Source organism: Hylobates moloch, unplaced genomic scaffold (assembly GCF_009828535.3).
Source record: "Hylobates moloch isolate HMO894 unplaced genomic scaffold, HMol_V3 SCAFFOLD_10, whole genome shotgun sequence".
Taxonomy (NCBI): Eukaryota; Metazoa; Chordata; class Mammalia; order Primates; family Hylobatidae; genus Hylobates; species Hylobates moloch.
The window spans coordinates 103,509,044-103,521,248 of NW_026652285.1; positions in this window are offsets into that span (position 1 = coordinate 103,509,044).

Sequence of the window (12,205 nt, forward strand, 5' to 3'; positions counted from 1 at the left end):
TACTAAAAATACAAAAATCAGCCCTGGGCAGGGTGGGGCATGCCTGTAATCCCAACTACTCAAGAGGCTGAGGTAGGAGAGTTGCTTGAAGCCAGGAAATGGAGGTTGCAGTGAGCCAAGATAGTGCCATTGCACTCCAGCCTGGGTGACAAAGCAAGCCTCCGTCTAAAAAGAAAGAGGCTCCAGAAAGACCCCTTCCCCTTCCCCCAGGTGAAGACGCAGTGACGAGGCCCCATGTATGAACCTGAGAGCGGACCCTCACCAGACGCCAAATCTGTGGGCACCTGGACTTTCCAGCCTCCAGAACCGTGAGAAGTCAATTTCTTCTTCTTTTTTCTTTTCTTTTCTTTTTTTTTTTTTTTTTTTGAGACGGAGTCTCGCTCTGTTGCCCAGGCTGGAGTGCAAGGGAGCAATCTTGGCTCACCGCAACCTCTGCCTCCCAGGTTCAAGCGATTCTCCTGCCTCAGCTTCCGGAGTAGCTGGGATTACAGGCGCCTGCCACCACGCCCGGCTAATTTTTGTGTTTTTATTAGAGACAGGGTTTCACCATGCTGGCCAGGCTGGTCTGGAACTCCCCGCCTCAGGCGATCCGCCCGTCTCGGCCTCCCAAAGTGCTGGGATAACAGGCATGAGCCACCGCGCCCCGCCTAATTTTTAAAATTTTTTTGTAGAGATAAGGTCTAGCTCTGTTGCCCATGCTGGTCTTCAACTCTTGGGCTTAAGCAATTCTCCCGCCTTGGCCTCCCAAAGTGCTAAGATTATAAGTGTGAGCCACCTCGCCTGGCCCAATCCAAATTCTTTTTTTTTTTTTTTTTTTTGAGATGGAATCTTGCTCTGTCGCCCAGGATGGAATGCAGTGGCGCAATCTCGGCTCAATCTCTGTCGCCCAGGCTGGAATGCAGTGGTGCAATCTCTGCCTCCCAGGTTTAAGTGATTCTCCTGTAGCACCTGCCACCATGCCCAGCTAATTTTTTGTATTTTTAGTAGAGACGGGGTTTCATCATGTTAGCCAGACTGGTCTCAAACTCCTGACCTCAAGTGATCCTCCTGCCTTGGCCTCCCAAAGTGCTAGAATTACAGGCATGAGCCATTGCACCTGGCCCCCCAATCCAAATTCTTATGCATGTACACACACACACATTCTGAATAGGAAACTTCTCCATACTGTTTGCTAATCTGCTCTTCCACATACTAAGATGTCACGGACCTTTCTCCCTGTAGTTTTCTTTTTTTTTTTTTTTTTTGAGACGGAGTCTTGCTCTGTCACCCAGGCTGGAGTGCGGTGGCGCGATCTCGGCTCACTGCAAGCTCCGCCTCCCGAGTTCACGCCATTCTCCTGCCTCAGCCTCTCCTAGTAGCTGGAACTACAGGCGCCCGCCACCACGCCCGGCTAATTTTTTGTATTTTTAGTAGAGACGGGGTTTCACCGTGGTCTCGATCTCCTGACCTCGTGATCCGCCCGCCTCGGCCTCCCAAAGTGCTGGGATTACAAGAGTGAGCCACCGCGCCCGGCCTTCTCCCTGTAGTTTTCATTCTCACCTATAGTATTCCCTTGGACTGAGCCCTGATCACCTTCCTAACCAGTATCCGATGGGTGAATGGCCCCCAAACCCACATGGCTGGAAATGCAGGGAGTGAAGCTCTGTGACCCACACCGTGAGGTGGGGGGCCCTGCCTGCCTCCTCGAGGGGGCTGTGTGCTCAGGGCTCTTCCTTGCTTTTCTGTTAGGCTTCTCAAAGCTTTTCATGGCGCCCAAACGCAGTGGCTCACACCTATAATCCTAGCACTTTCGGGGGGCAAGGTGGGAGGATCACTTGAGTCCAGGAGTTTGAGAATATAGTGAGACCTCATCTCTACTAAAAAACCAAAACAGGCTGGGCGCGGTGGCTCACGCCTGTAATCCCAACTCTGGGAGGCCGAGGCGGGCAGATCACCTGAGGTCAGGAGTTCAAGACCAGCCTGGCCAACATGGTGAAACCCTGTCTTTACAAAAATACACAAAAAAATTAGCCAGGCGTGATGGCGGGTGCCTGTAATCCCAGCTACTCGAGAGGCTGAGGCAGAAGAATCGCTGGAACCTGGGAGGTGGAGCTTGCAGTGAGCTAAGATGGCGCAACTGCATTCCAGCCTGGGTGACAGAGCGAGACTCTGTCTCAAATAAAATAAAATAAATAAAATAATAAAATAAAATAAAATAAAATAATTAGCTGGGCATGGTGGGTGAGCCTGTAGTCCCAGTTACTCAGGAGGCTGGGGTGGGAGGATCCCTTGAAACCAAGAGGTCAAGGCTGCAAAAACAGTTCTTCACGGCTATAAACCACATCACAGTAGAAACGTGGTCCATCTTTGTGCATATCTGTGATTATTTCCTTAGGATACATTCCCAGGCCAGGCATGGTGGCTCACGCCTGTAATCCTAACACTTTAGGAGGCCAAGGCAGGCAGATTGCCTGAACTCAGGAGTTTGAGACCAGCCTGGCCAACATGGCAAAACCTCATCTCTACTAAAAGTACAAAAAATAGCTGGGCGTAGTGGCGTGTGCATGTAATCCCAGCTACTCGAGAGGCTGATGCAGGAGAATCGCTTGAACCCCGAAGGTGGAGGTTGCAGTGAACTGAGATTGTGCCATGCATTCCAGCCTGGGCAACAGAAAAAAAAAATCTGTCTCAGAAAAAAAAAATCTGTCTCAAAAAAAAAAAAAAGGAGAAAGGAAATTAAGACAGGACAGACACCACAGAAGGAAGGCAATGGGAAGATCTGAGTAGAAGGCAGCCACGCGCAAGCCAAGAAGAGAGGCCTCCTGGGAAAGTCACCCTGCTGATACCGCAATCTCAAACTTCGAGCCTCAGAACTTCCAGCAGGTAAATGTCTTGTCTAAGGCCCCCACTCTGTGGTCCTTTGTTGTGGCAGCCATGGAAACACAGGTCGGCTGGCTGTCACCTGTCCCCACAGGAAGAGCAACGCTGGGGGGCGGGGACAAGATTGAACACACACCAGCCAAACCTGGGGACAGATCCACAGTGCAGAGACTGCTCTGGGGCATGGCCTGCATTATGCCACTGGCCTGGCTGCTCTGCTTCTGGGCCCTATAGGAAGAGCACTGTGCGAGGAGTCCACCCTAGAGGAGATGCATTGGCACAGACCCCATCATGGCTTCCTGAGGCCCTGCCCAAGGGAAGCAGCTTCCCAGGCCAGGCAATTCTCACCAGGACAAAGCCCCCGAGTCCCCAGCTCTTCCCTGCCTGGGGAAAATCTGGGAGGGTCAGGGAAGGGGATGGCAGGAGCTAGAAAAATCCACCGACTCCCACATCGGCCGCCATCTGGCTCCAGGAAGAAATAGAACATCTGGCACCGGCTTTGGCCCATGGAGTTTACGTAAGCCATATGTGACCCCACGTGGCCCAGGCGGCCCCTTGCAGGCTGGTGCCCTGGCCTCGTCCCACCTGACTTTTCCTCACATGTGAAATAAGCGTGATAATCACGGGGCAGTCGGGGGGCGAGATGATGCTCAGAAAGCCCTGCTGCTCCCCCGAGCCCGAGCGCACACTCACTCACACACGCAGTCTCAGCCGCTGGCCTCCGTCACCTCATATGTAAAATTATGTACGTGAGATCTCCAAGCGTCCCTCCAGCTTCAATAGTCCTTCAATAGTCCCTCCATACGTATCCACAGGAATTTCCATATCTAAACTTCATGCATGCATACATGTAGATGCAAACATGAAAACACATGTGTCCATATTTGCACACAGTCACATTTATACATGTACCTAGATATAAAATGCACCTTTCGCCATGGGCCAAAAGCCAGGACCAGGTGTCCCATTTCTTCCTGGAGACAGATGGCAGTGGGTCTGGGAGTTCCTGGGTTTTTCTAGCTCCTGCCATTCCCTTCCCTGACCCTCCTGGTACACATACAGGAAATCCTGTCCACACACTGTGTTCTGGTACACACATCCATGTGTATAGATACACGCTTAGCTTAACCTACATTCACGCACAAATACTGTTTTTTTTGAGACAGGTTCTTGCTCTGTCGCCCAGGCTGGAGTGCAGTGGTGCAGATCTTGGCTCACTGCAATCTCCGCCTCCCGGGTTCAAGTGATTCTCATGCCTCAGCCTCCCAAGTAGCTGGGATTACAGGCATGCGCCACCACACCCAGCTAATTTTTGTGTTTTTAGCAGAGACAGGGGTTTCGCCATGTTGGCCAGGCTGGTCTCGAACTCCTGACCTCAGCTGATGTGCCTGCCTCAGCCTCCTAAAGTGCTGGGATTACAGGCGTGAGCCACTGCGGCCGACCGTGCACAGATGCTTATACATATGTGTGTTCTTGCACTGCTGTACACACTCGCATGCCTGCATGTTCTCTTGAATGCACAAATTTAAATGTATTCTGCCAGATTTAGCAAATCAATATGCAGGATGCATTATTTGGGACATATGTATACTAAAATACTATTTCATTTATCTGAAATTCAGTTTCACGGAGTGTCCTGTATTTTATCCAACAATCTAACATGGATGTTTAACAGGCTCACATACGAAAACTCATGAAGCCATCAGGGTCCCTGGGGCCCAGCCCAGGACATGCCGTTTTGCCAGAAGAATGTCCAAGCCCTTCTCTTTGTCTGATAATTAAATCCACAGATGCTGTCCTGGCCGCAGTGCAGCCCCGGGGCCCCATTTGCCGCATTTAATAACCTGGCCCTTGGTGGGGAGGGGCCAGCTTCCAACAGGAGAGCCTCGGTTTGCTGGGATCCAAAGAAAGTTTCTGTCAGCCGGGTGCGGTGGCTCACACCTGTAATCCCAGCACTTTCGGAGGCCGAAGCAGGCAGATCACCTGAGGTCAGGAATTTGAGACTAGCCTGACAAACATGGTGAAACCCAACCTCCACTAAAAATACAAAAATTAGCCAGCATGGTGGCTAATGACTACAATCCCAGCTATTCAGGAGGCTGAGGCAAGAGAATCGCTTGAACCCGGGAGGCTGATGTTGCAGTGAGCCAAGATCGCGCCATTGCACTCCAGCCTGGGCAACAAGAGCGAAACTCCATCTCAAAAAAAAAAAAAAAAAAATTTTCTCGCCAGCAGCCCAGCTGTGAAGTCTGGCAGCAGCAGGAGCTCTGGGAACCCTGGGGCCCCACCCGTGAGCCGAGGCCTGGGGCCTGGCCTCAAGGAGGGGTGTCCAGCTCGGGTGAGGGATGCAATCTCAGCCCCCAGGGGCCAGCTTGGCCTCTTCTCCATCTGGAGCTGCTTCTGCTGGTGGGAGACAGGTCAGGACAGGACAAGGATGCTGTGAAAGCTTCTTCCTCCACTCAAATCCTTCAGCGGGAAGGGCAAGGAACAAGGTCCTCAGGGGACCTTAGCTTGGAGAGAGGGAGTCACAGAAGGCAGGACACAGCCCTGCCCCAGCCATGAGACCTGGGCCCTCCTGTCCTCTCCGCTCCCGCGCCTCCCGTTAGGAAAGAAGAATTCTGAGGCTGAGCCCTGGGCCGGCAGATGCGCAATGAGTCTCTTCGGGGCCCCACAGGGAACAGGATGAATTTCCTTAAGCAAACATCTATTTCCCTGATTAGTATGTGTTTTGGTTACACAAGAATGCTTTTTTATTATTTAAAAAATTAGGGGCCGGGCGCGGTGGTTCACGCCTGTAATCCCAGCACTTTGGGAGGCCGAGGCAGGCGGATCACGAGGCCAGGAGATCAAGACCATCCTGGCTAACACAGTGAAATCCTGTCTCTACTAAAAAAATACAAAAAACTTAGCCCGGCCTGGTGGCGGGCGCCTCCCAGCTACTCCGGAGGCTGAGGCAGGGGAATGGCGTGAACCCAGGAGGTGGAGTTTGCAGTGAGCCAAGATCGCGCCACTGCACTCCAGCCTGGGTGACAGAGCGAGACTCCGTCTCAAAAAAAAAAAAAAATTAGAACACACAAGGAAACCAAAAGCAAAAATATTTTAGTTATTCCTTTCAGATGTTTTTCGACACGTTTGTAAAAATGTAGACATATTTTGAAGGAAAAAAAGCAATTATATTCTATAGTTTTGTGACCTACTTTTTTTCACTTACTAACATATTGTGAACATGTTTCTGCATCAAAAAGTAAATACCAGCTGGGTGCAGTGCCTCATGCCTGTAATCCCAGCACTTTGGGAGGCCCAGGCAGGCAGATCACTTGAGGCCAGGAGTTCGACACCAGCCTGGCCAACACGGCAAAACCCCATCTCTACCAAAAAACACAAAAAATTAGCTGGGCGTGGTGGTGCACGCCTGTAATCCCAGCTACTCGAGAGGCTGAGGTGGGAGAATCACTTGAAACCAGGAGGCAAAGGTTGCAGTGAGTGAAGATCAAGCCACTGAACTCCAGCCTGGGTGACAGAGTGAGACCCTGTCTAAATAAAAAAAATAAAAATAAAAATAAACACCAGTCAGGCGCGGTGGCTCACACCTGTAATCCCAGCACTTTGGGAGGTTGAGGCAGGCAAATAGCTTAAGCCTAGGAGTTCAAGACTAGCCTGGGCAACATGGTGAAACCCTGTCTCTGCTAAAAATAGAAAAATTATCTGTGTGTTGTGGTGTGCGCCTATAATCCTAGCTATTCAGGAGGCTGAGGTGGGAGGATCGCTTGAACCTGGGAGGTGGAGGTTGCAGTGAACCAAGATCGTGCCACCCACTGCATTCCAGCCTAGGTGACAAAGTGAGACCCTGTCTCAAAAAACAAAACACCTATATCTTCACTTGTCACAGCCTCACAGTGGTCCCTGGTATGGAAGAGCCATTGCTTTTTTTTTTTACGTTGCTCCTGGTTTTGTTTTGTTTAAACTGAGGTAAAATTCACATAAAAATATTAGGTTGGTGCAGCTGGGCACAGTGGCTCACGCCTGTAATCCCAGCACTTTGGGAGGCCGAGGCCAGTGGATCACCTGAGGCCAGGAGTTCGAGACCAGCTTGGCCAACATGGTGAAACCCCATCTCTACTAAAAATACAAAAAAATTAGCTGGGTGTGGCGGCAGGTGCCTGTAATCCCAGCTACCCGGGAGGCTGAGGCAGGAGAATCTCTTGAGCATGGGAGCAGAGGTTGCAGTGAGCCAAGATGGCACCACTGCACTCCAGCCTGGGCAACAAGAGCGAAACTCCATCTCAAGAAAAAAAAAAATTAGGTTAGGTTGGTGCAAAAGTAATTGCAGGTTTTGCCATTACTTTCAATGGCTAAAACTGCAAATACTTTTGCACTAACATGATACAATAAACTGTTTTTTAAATTTTATTTATTTATTTGAGACAGAGTCTCACTCTGTTGCCCAGGCCAGAGTGCAATGGTGCAATCTTGGCTCACTGCAACCTCTGCCTCCCAAGTTCAAGCGATTCTCATTCCTCAGCCTCCCGAGTAGCTGAGATTACAGGTGTGCACCACCACGACAGGCTAATTTTGTATTTTTAGTAGAGACGAGGCTTCACCATGTTGGTCAGGCTGGTCAACTCCTGACCTCAGGTGACCCGCCTGCCTTGGCCTCTCAAAGTGCAGGGATTACAGGCGTGAGCCACTGTGCCCAGCCCAATGAACTATTTGAGAGTGTATCATTCAGTGGTATTTAGTACATTTACAGTGCTGTGCAACTACCACCTCTACTTAGTTCCAAAATATTTTCATCGCCTCAAAAGGAAACCCCATCCCGCCTCCCCCAGGCCCTAATCTGCTTTCTGTCTCTATGGATTTGCCTCTTCTAGATACTTCATGTAAATGGAATCAGACAATATGTGACCTTTTGTGTCTGGCTTCTTTCCCTTCGTGTAATGTTCAAGATTCATCCGTGGGAGTGCACGGATCAGTGCTTCATTCCTTTTTATGGCTCAGTAATATTCCACTGTATTGATAATGCTATATTTTGTTTATCCAGTCATCTGTTGATGGGCATAAGTGTGGTTTGCACCTTTTGGCTATTGTGAACACAGTTGCTGTGAACATTGAGGTACAAGCATTGTTGACTGCCTGTTTTGGGTTCTCTTGGTGTATAGCTGGGAGTGGAATTGCTGGTTCCTGTGGTAACTCTATGTGTCACATTTTGAGGAACCTTGAACTGTTTTCCATAGCAGCTGCACCATTTTCCATTCCCATCAACAAAGCACAACAGCTTCAGTTTCTCCACATTCTTGCCAACACTCCTTATTAACTTTTTCTTTTTCTTTTTCTTTTTTTTGACATAGAGTTTTGCTCTTGACACCCAGGCTGGAGTGCGATGGCATGGTCTCAGCTCACTGCAACATCCACCTCCCAGGTTCAAGCGATTCTCCTGCCTAAGCCTCCCGAGTAGCTGGGATTACAGGCACCTGCCACCACACCTGGCTAATTTTTGTATTTTTAGTAGAGACGGGGTTTCACTATATTGGCCAGGCTGGTCTCGAACTCCTGACCTCCAGTGATCCACCTGCCTCAGCCTCACAAAGTGCTGGGATTACAGGCGTGAGCCACTGCACCCAGCCAGAGACAGGGCCTTTAAAGTGTTTATGACGTTAAAACGAGGCTGTCAGGGTGGGCTCTGATCCAATTTGCCTGGTGTCCTTCTAGGTAGAGGAAACTTGGTCACACAAAGAGACACCAGGGATGCACAAGCACAGAGGAAAGGGGTTGTGAGGACACGGCGAGAAGGCAGCCATCTGCAAGCCACGGAGAGAGGCCTCAGGCGAAACCAAACCTGCTGAACTTTGATCTTGGACTTCCAACCTCCAGAGCTGTAAGAAAGTAAAATTTCTGTTGTGTGAGCCACGCAGTATGTGGGATTGTATTATGACAGCCCTGGGAAACGAAACACACCTCTCAGCTTGTTCACCATCTCATGTGTTTCCCGCATATGCCCAGCCCCATGGTCTGCCCTTCCTTTGTCAGGGATCTGAGGTGTGCAGAGCCCTACACCTGTGCCGGTCAGCAGCTGCCATGCAGACAGTGGGACCCTGATGCTGCACAGAAGGTCCCTGGAAGCAGGTGGCCCCTCTCAGGACGTGTAGAATACAGCAAAGGCTTTGATTATCTTTTTTAAATACAGAAGCCCAGGTCCCACCTGCAGAGGTTTGGGTGTAATTGGTGTGGGGTGTGGGGTCCTCACGGGGATTGTTTTCCAAGCTTCCCAGGTGATTTGAGTACAGCCAAAGTTAAGAATCGATCCTGGGGCCGGGCACGGTGGCTCACGCTTGTAATCCCTGCACTTTGGGAGGCTGAGGTGGGTGGATCACGAGGTCAGGAGATCGAGATCATCCTGGCTAACATGGTGAAACTCTGTCTCTACTAAAAGTACAAAAAAATTAGCCGGGCGTGGTGGCAGGCGCCTGTAGTCCCAGCTACTCGGGAGGCTGAGGCAGGAGAACGGCATGAACCTGGGAGGCAGAGCTTGCAGTGAGCCGAGACTGCGCCACTGCACTCCAGCCTGGGCGACAGAGCGAGACTCTATCTAAAAAAAAAAAAAAATCCTGGGCCAGGTGAGCCAGCTCACACCTATGATCCCAGTACTTTACGGGGCCAAAAACCAGACTGGGAAACATAATTAGACTCATAGCAAGATCATGCAGCTGCAGTGAGCCATGATGGTGCCACTGCACCCCAGCATGAGCAACACGGCAAGACCCCATTTCTACTAAAAATCAAAACGTAGCTCGGCATGGTGGCATGCACCTACAGTCCCAACTACTCAGGAGGCTGAGGTAGGAGGATTGCTTGAACCCAGGAAGTTGAGGCTGCAGTGAGCCATGAATGCACCACTGCACTCCAGCCTGGGTGACAGAGCAAGACTGTCTCAAAAAAACAAGAATCTACCTCACCTCCAGGCCCCTCAGCTGGAAAGGCCAAGGGAATCCATCGGGGTATAGCCCAAGGCTCTGAGTCCAGGAAAGGATGGGGTAGTTTGTAGGGCAAAGGTCCTTCTGCCTCTGGCCTGGTTCCTGGATAGCTTTGCCAAGAGGGGCCAGGTCAGGTCCCTCAAGGGAGGGATCAGCAGCCCCTCATTCTTCAACGATCACATTCAAAATCTATGTGGGGGGTTGTGTTGAGATCTCAGAGGGGAGAAGGAGGAAGCCTCCATGCACTCCAGGGGGAACGGAGACCCTCGACCTTGTTCCATCTCCCCTTCCTCCCCGCCCCAAACCCAAGCAGCTGCAACATTCCACTCCACACCCAGCAGGCACGGGGTCCGGCCAGGATTCCATTTCTTGGGAGAGATGGGCCACAGGACTGCGTCCTGGCTTTCAGGGCCCTGGGACGCCTAACTCTACCACCCCCGCTGTGGAGGCCGAGGCAAGGTTCGCCCGCAGACATGGGTTTGTGTTTGCTCTATTCCTGGGAGACATGCGCCGCCACCGAGTCACTGGGCTTTTGACTCAGCTGTTTCCTCCTGCAGATGAACCCAAACCCAGGCTTTGGAGTCAGCAGAGCCAGCTGGGGCACCAGCCTCCCACTGGCGTCTGTGTGACTTTGGGCAATTCTCTTGACCTCTCTGAGCTTCGGTTTTCAGTCTCTCTGAAATGGGAGGAACCAACTAGGCCAGCGTCTCAATCCCTGGACTCAAGCCTTGGACATCTCAAGTGGGTGAGTCCTTTCCCTTTTTGGCTGCCGTGAGTTGGAGCTGGGCTTCGGGTACTTGTAACCAGCAGAGCTGAGTGCAGGTGGGATGCTCTCTGCAAACAGCCGTGGAAATGAAGCGTATGAGCTTTAACCAGGGTGGGACTCAGAGGGCTCATGGGGTACCGGGCTGTTCCCCACTCCACACCCAGGAAAGGGGAAAGCCCAGTGGCCCCTTGCATTCCGGCTTCAAGTCCCTGCACAAAGCACAGTAAGAATAGCTCCCACTGAGGGGAGCCCACTAGGCCATTGTTGACACTTCCCCAAACTCTCCAAGTGCACTGTTATCATCTCGGCCCGCTAAGCAGAGTCAGGAGGTGGCTGAGCTGCAATTCTTGCTAAGAGACCGCAGAGGTCCAGAAATGGATTAATCATAATCTTTGGGTCATCACAACTGTCATTATTGATCCATGCTGCTTTATGTGTTTGCTTTTAAGATGGTTTTTTGTGCTTTTTTTTTTTTTTAAGAGATGAGGTCTCCCCCTGTCACCCCCACTGGAGTGCAGTGACACGATCCTAGTTCATTGCAATCTCAAACTCCTGGGCTCAAGCAATCCCCTGACCTCGGCCTCCCGAGGAGCTGCATTGAGTCTCTAGATCAGTTTATGAAGAACTGACATCTCTGTAATATCAGGCTTTCCTGTCCTTAAGAATGGGTTATCTCAGCCGGGCGTGGTGGCTCATGCCTGTAATCCCAGCACTTTGGGAGGCCGAGGTGGATGGATCATGAGGTCAGGAGTTCAAGACCAGCCTGGTCAAGATGGTGAAACCCCGTCTCTACTAAAAATACAAAAAAATTAGCCAGCCATGGTGGCAGGTGCCTGTAATCCCAGCTACTCAGGAGGCTGAGGCAGAGAATTGCTTGAACCCAGGAGGCGGAGGTAAAATTGCCTGCCTAATTCTTGCCTACATTTCATTATACTTATTCTTAGGTACTTACTATAATTTTCATACTCTTGTGAACATTATCCTTTTTTTTCAAGGACATTTTCCAATTGTTTCTTCCCAGCATATAGAAATGCAATTAGTTTTTGTATATTTTTCTTATATCTAGGTATCTTGCCAAACTCTCCCTTTGGGGTTCCATATAGCTGGTAGTATCTGAAAATAATGTGTTTTATTTTCTCTTTCCCAATCCTTATGTTTCGAATTTATTTTTTCTAGTCTTAATGTTAGAGTGGAAGCTCCAATACTCTCTGTTGAACAGAAGTGATAATAGCAAACAGAACATTCTTGTTTCCGGTCTCAGAAGGAATCCTGCTAATGTTTGTCCTCCCGTTTCTGACTTGCCAAGAGGCTTAATCACAAATTTATGTGAACTTCTAAAAATACTTCCTCAGCATCTATTAAAATGATCCTGTAGTTTTTCCTCCTTTCATCAGTTAATACGATAAGTAACACTGATAGACTTTTCTTTTTTTTTTTTTTTTGAGACGGAGTCTCGCTCTGTCACCCAGGCTGGAGTGCAGCTGCACCATCACAGCTCACTGCAGCCTCAAACTCCTTGACTCAAATGTTCCTCCCACCTCAGCCTCCTAAGTAGCTAGGGTTACAGGAGCATGCCACCATTCCAGGCTAATTTATTTATTTATTTTTT